We start from the raw sequence: 6,484 nt of genomic DNA, 5'->3' as shown, positions 1-6,484 counted from the left end.
ACCTAACACGTATTGTTATTATCCAGTGTGATTGTATATAAAAATATCCAGTAAATATTCATGTAGATATTTATCTAATAGTGTCATGAAAATATTGAATCATTGTAATGTGCAGATGATGCAGGCATAAGGCTGTTGTTTTTATCTCAGCATACTTATAGTATATACAGTATAGTGTTTATTTGTTCACTCATTGCGTACAAAATGATGCTTACACAATTTCTGTTCTCTTACATTAATTTCTAAATAAGTGATTTTTTTTTTCTTTTATGGTTAGCTTAGCTCAAGAAGCAGAAGTGAGGTGGAGTAGAAGTGGCTTGTGTGCACAGGCCTTCCCTGGCATTTGACTAACTTTTATTGGGCATCTGCCATCTGGAGCAGCTGTTAGACAAGAAAAAGAGAAAAATATACAAGTTGAAGTATCTCCACTCAATATAAATTTGAAACAGTAAATTAATCCATAACTGAAGTTGCACACAATGTTTCTCGTTTTTAAGACAGAAGAGTTTGAAAACTTGCCTATGCTTTTAAGTGGAAAAGACATTTTAAAAATATGCACAACATGCTGTGTTCAAAATATCTTAATAAAAATCAAACTTTACACACAAATGACCCTACAGAACATGTGTGCCTGTTTTCAGCAAAATTGCTCTAATGGGAACCAAGCTGCTTGACGATAGACAGGCAGATGAACATGGAGTACTTTTCGTAATACACGCAAACACAACCTAAAAATGTAAAAATTAACTGAACAACTGTTATATGAGCAAATATGACTTGTTTTCAAATAAATTGTTCAGTTACAAAATTTATTTGTAGTGTAAAACATCTGAATATTGAAAGCAAAAGCAACAATTTATTAATAAATTATATTTAAAAATTTTGAATGGTTTTGTTAAGTTCAGATCATAAGAGGTTTCTCAAAAATATTCTGACATGCTGATTGCCTAACCAGTACTGTTTTCTTTTAGAAGAGGATGCACATCACACATGACTGCATGTCCATCATGACAAAAATAGTGAGGGAATTGATAGATTAAAGAAAAAGTTAAAAAAAGAAATCAAAAATGAATTTTTGGTTGAAATGTTAGTGTGCTAAACATTACAACAGCATAACAACCTTTATGGTACTGTTCCTCTGTTGACAGATCACACGGTATTATTTCTTGCCATTCTCTTCAATCTTAGGACATTGAGAGGTACAGTGCCAAATTTCAAATCTGTGACTTGAAAAAACCAAGCTATGCATAAAGAACAAATAGAGATTATGATTTATAAAAAAATGAGTTCACTATGACTAATACTAGTGTCATCTGCAGCAGAGAAGAGACGACTCCAGAATGTTGATCACAACACGCTTATCGAGTCATCTTCTGTCCAATGTCTGTGTTCTTTTGCCCATTTTAATCTTTTCTTTTTATTTGCTTGTTTCAGAGTTGGCTTTTTCTTTGAAAGCCAGTCTCCAAGGCCAGCATTCCAGAATAATCTTTTTATTGCACATGACACTTGCATTTGGTGTGCATTTAAGAAAGAAGCCCACTAAGGACCTCTCAAACAACACGCTCAGATATCCTTATTCTCTTAATGCAGTTGTGCATCTGGGCCTTCCTCTTCTATTTCTATCCTGGTCAGGTTTCATTTGCTTTCTTATCCCAAGACAGTAAAAGACACCTTTGTATTAAATATTCACCTTCTTGATAATATGTTACATGGAATAACCTTCATTCTGGTAGCAAAAAGACTGACATATTTCTCGAGAAAGCAGTTTCATTGTGGCTGTTTTTGAATCCAGAACTGAACTTTAGGAATGCCACTAACTTGCAACCCAAATGAACAGAATAGCAGGTTTCAGTGGTGCTAATGCAATTAACAAAGGTTCCTCTAACAACCAATTAGCATTTATAAATAATTACGGATAAGTTAAGGGAGTTGACCATTAGGACAGTGAAGGAATAGCTGCAGAAATTGGGGATTTGCAGTCAAATGTGAATAATAAGTTAAAAAGCAGATATTTCAAGCAGTAATAACCGTTATCAGCACTAGTAATGTCTTGGCTACAATTTTAAATCAATTTAATGGTATCTTGAGAAACAAAGGTATCAATTTCTAACAAAAAACATGAACATTTTTGGGTACGTCCAGACTTTTAAATGGTAGTATGAGTGGGATTTAGCGTGTGTTTTAAAGGGCTGGTGCTTTATCTACTGTGGGATCCTGCCTTGCATTTCATGCGCTCTGCATCCACAAAACTCTAGAAAATGAATGGATGGGTGCACTATTAATACTTAATTCTTTGTGTTTACTGGGCCATTTTGCACTGTAAGCATAATGGATTTGTGACGTATCTGGTGAAAATGAATATTGAGATAAATGATATTATAATGACCAATCAATTCAAATGTATATGTTATATATTTCATCCATCCATTATCCAACCCGCTATATCCTAACTACAGGGTCACGGGGGTCTGCTGGAGCCAATCCCTGCCAACACAGGGCGCAAAGTTAGGAAACAAACCCCGGGCGGGGAGCCAGTGTTATATATTTTTCAAATGTACATTTATATTCATTTTCTAAAAGCATTTCATTAGAATGTCATACCACTCAGGCAAATAATAATAGCATAATTGATACATCAATTTACTACAGAATCAATCTAGAGAAAACACAAGAAGAACACAATATCAAAGGGAAAAAAAGCAAAGCAAGATTCAACCCCCACCCAATATCTTAAGTACTCAACAAGTTCCGGTTTGACACAACAGGAAATACGCATATTTTATTAAACAATTGCAAATACAGCATAAGTATCAAACTTGATACCCACCAATTCCCTCAACAGTGAATATTTTTACTCTCATCCCATATAGTGGCTTTAGGTAGAAAAATGCCTGTACTCCATCTTTCATATTATTTTCTATTTCATCAAAAATTGACATTAAAAAAGACCTTTAAAAATGGCACCCAAATATAATTAGGCACCATTTTTCTCACCTTTATGTCAACTGTTAATAACGTGATTACCATTCAAACTATGTTTTTACATTTTAAAAAACATCATCTTTCACACTGTATTCTAGTCTTATTTTAAATACTCAAGGTGTCAATGGGAAGCAGCAAAATGGTTGAATCCTTCTTTACAACACATGATCTATAATAATATTATTCCCCATTTAAAGCATGTTTTAATTAATAAACTAGTTCATCTTACTTGTTTTATTTTTATTTAGCAGACGTCTTTATCAAAGTTGAGTTACAAAAGCAAAACATAGTACACAGACAACAACTGATCAAAAAGTACAAAGTTCACCAGCAACAGAGAATAAAATTCAAACTAATGCCCAAATAGTGTAGTACTATAATTACTCCCAAGAACAAATTAAAACTCTTATAGGACTAAAACAGAATCAGTTACTAGATGCTCTCTTGGGTTAATAAGATTGTAGATATCTAGGAAGAAAGAGCAAAGAGTAGCGGTAAAATGTTTGAGCAGTCCCAAGATGTTTTGTAGAGAGGTTTGTCTTTATGAGGAACCTGAACATTAGTAGATTGGAAGCCAATTCAGTAGTCAAGGGAAACTCATTCCACATCTTGCAAGGAATAACAGAGTTTTGATACATCTTGTAGGAGAAGGGACAGTCAGTGGACAGAGTGAAGACTTTGGAGCACAGATTACAGATATCCCAGATTGGAAGTTTTAAAGAATACAACCACGCAGGGAACTATTAGTCAAGACATGAGATTTGAATCAGATCCTCACTACAAAACAAATGCAAGCCAGTGGAGAGAGAAAAGCAAAGGAGTAGAGTGGGGGAAACAAAGAACTGAGTACACCAGCTGAGAAGCTACATTGTAAAAGTGCTAAAGAGGTCTGATAATGGTTTCTTGGAGCCCCAGTGAAACAGAATTGCAGTAACTCAACTGAGATAAAACAAGATGAGTGACATTGGTAGTGAAGAACAGTTGTGTTTTGTGAATGTTATGAACTGAGGAACCACAGGACTACTTCATTGACAAAATGTGTTGATTGAACAAAAGGCAACTAATTGTCCATCATCACACCATAAATGTAGCAAGTGGAGAGAAGAGGGCCCAGTACCTATCTTTGAGACAACCCTATCAAGAGTTTCAGAAAAGTAAAGAGTTTGGTGATGATATATAGAAGGACCGATCAAAAAAGAAAGACTTTAGATACCTGTGACATTTATAAAGGAGAGGTGAAGGGAGGATGAGGTTAACTGCCAAAAGCTGAAGAAGGGTTAAGAAGCATAAAGACGAAGGTGAGAGATGTAATTCAAGCATAGCTAGCTGAATTTGTGCCTGGAAGTAGAACAGCCACAGTGGATGGCCGGGCAAAAACTAAACTGAGGAGAACTTTGTGTGTTGATGCCAGAATGAAAAAGGGAGAGTTAATTATGAACTGTGTGTTTCAGTGTATTGGACAGAAATTGTAGAAGATAGACTGGATTAATGGTAATTCTCAATAGCAGAAGGAATGAGAGACAGAAAGAAAGAGAGGCAGATCTTCATGAGAGTGAGTATCACAACTGACTGCTTGCAGTCTGCAGGAAAGTGCTCAATGGAGAGTTAAAAGGAGATAAAGGAATAAGAAAAAGAGAGATGAACTGAAGAAAATGCAAGGAAATGTCATTCAATCCAGGAGATGTTGAGGAGCAGGAAGGAATCTGAAAAAGAAGGGGGTTGAGGAAGAAGAACTAGTCAATTGCAGTTTAAAGGAAGTCTGTAGAGTCTTGAACTGTTTTTGGGTATCATCAATCTTGAAAGAGAGGTGAAGTCCACAGGTAGACTGGATTATGGGATAGGAGCAGCAGGAGGGTCCAAGAAAGTCTTGAAGAGAAGATGACTCCATTCTGAAAATTAAATGATGTTTTGAACAAGTGGTATCTTTGTTGTCAGGAGAGATGAGAAGAATGAAAAAAGATGGAAGCTCTACTTTTCCAAAAGCGATGCAGTCTATTTACACACACCTTAATAACCTGGTTATTCACAGAAACCCGGTTTCTAAAATACCATGTAAACCCTTACTCCCATTTGAGAAACCAGGTTATTAGTCTCTGAGAAACATGATTAACAAATATAGATTCTCAGTTATGTGGCCATGTAAATCCTTAACCGGGGTACAGTTAAGGATTTTGTAGTGTGCACATGTCCATTGTGTAGCATGTAGTAACTTAGCACATGCTTTTAGAGGCCACAGAAGCGTGCACAAAGATCAATTTCCCGAGGCAAATGTTTGGGCAATCACATTATTCCGCCTCCTGGCTGAAAAACTTTGTGCCAATATTTCAGAAATTGTGCAGTGCTAAGTTCAGCAGCACAATCGCAGGAACAGTAATGCGTTAAAAGAAACATGCGTTAATGTAGTTCAATTACTTTTTAAAGTAATGAGTAACCTAATGCAATACTTATTTTACTGAAGTAAAAGTACATATGTTATAATTATGGCAGTTAATCAGGTAACGTAGCAGCCAGTGTTGATTACCAGAAATCATCAGGGGCTCAGGTCAGAGATGTAAAATTATTAGATGGACTGGTGGCTCTGATGCTAAGGAGCTGTGCTAGTATCTGGAATGTTGCCGGTTCAAATTGCATTACTTTCAGAAGAGATCCTACACTGATAGGTCTTTGAGCAAGGCCCTAAACCTGAAAATCACTCCAGGGATGCTACACAATGACTGACATTGCGTTCTGACCCCCAAAGGTAATGCAAAAAGACAATTTCCCCTCAAGGATTAATACAGCATACCAAAAAAATTAGATAGGTGTTATGTACTTCACAGCACATGAATATAAAAGTCAATGTACGTGTGTGTGTATGTATGTATGTTCCAGCATCACCTCCGAACGGCTGAAGCGATTTTCATGAAACTTGGTACACATGGTTCTCATTGGTCAACTAAAAATACTGTAGGGTGAAATCAACCCTAAACCACCCCCTTCTTGTATGCATGTTATCATCCAGTTGATACTTGGAACGACCACCAGAGGGGGAACTGGAGGGGACTGCCAGCATTCTTTATGTTTGAGCACCAATGCGCCCCTGTTGCTTTTGAAATTAAATAGAGTTGGCCCGGTTGGCATCCTAACTCTTTTTGGGACTCATTCTGTGTTTGTGACTCAAATAGCCATATATTACATATATATATATATATATATATATATATATATATATATATATATATATACACACACACATATACATACACACACAGTATATCTTATATACAGTATAAAGCAGACTGTACCAATCTTGTGGTCTTGTATGTACGTTATCATCCAGTTACGCTTCTGTTTCTGGTGTGCTCCATAAAACCAACAGTTTTATCATGAAAAATCCGTAGTATTATTTGTTTGTTGTTTTAATAATTGTTTTTATTAACTATATTTTCATTTTGTATTATTCTTATTGTAACAATGTTGTAGTGGTAATAGAATAAAATCAACCTAATAATAATATGAATTT

The 6,484-nt window shown here is 35.7% G+C and overlaps 1 long non-coding RNA gene across 2 annotated transcripts in view; it reads right to left on the bottom strand.

Moving 5' to 3' along the window:
• Positions 1 to 248: 248 nt before the first annotated feature.
• LOC120537760 overlaps positions 249 to 6,484 on the bottom strand; it is a 10,651-nt gene continuing 4,415 nt past the window's right edge. Inside the window, exon 4 of one of the 2 annotated variants that reach the window (XR_005635388.1) lies at positions 249 to 381. This is a non-coding gene — a long non-coding RNA (uncharacterized LOC120537760). Of the gene's footprint in view, positions 382 to 2,734; positions 4,872 to 6,484 lie in introns of those variants that run through there. The other variant, XR_005635387.1, reaches the window with a different exon arrangement.

The sequence above is a fragment of the Polypterus senegalus genome, chromosome 10, assembly GCF_016835505.1.
Source record: "Polypterus senegalus isolate Bchr_013 chromosome 10, ASM1683550v1, whole genome shotgun sequence".
NCBI lineage: Eukaryota > Metazoa > Chordata > Cladistia > Polypteriformes > Polypteridae > Polypterus > Polypterus senegalus.
The sequence above is the reverse complement of the archived record's forward strand: the minus strand, read 5'-3'. Positions and strand labels throughout refer to the sequence as shown.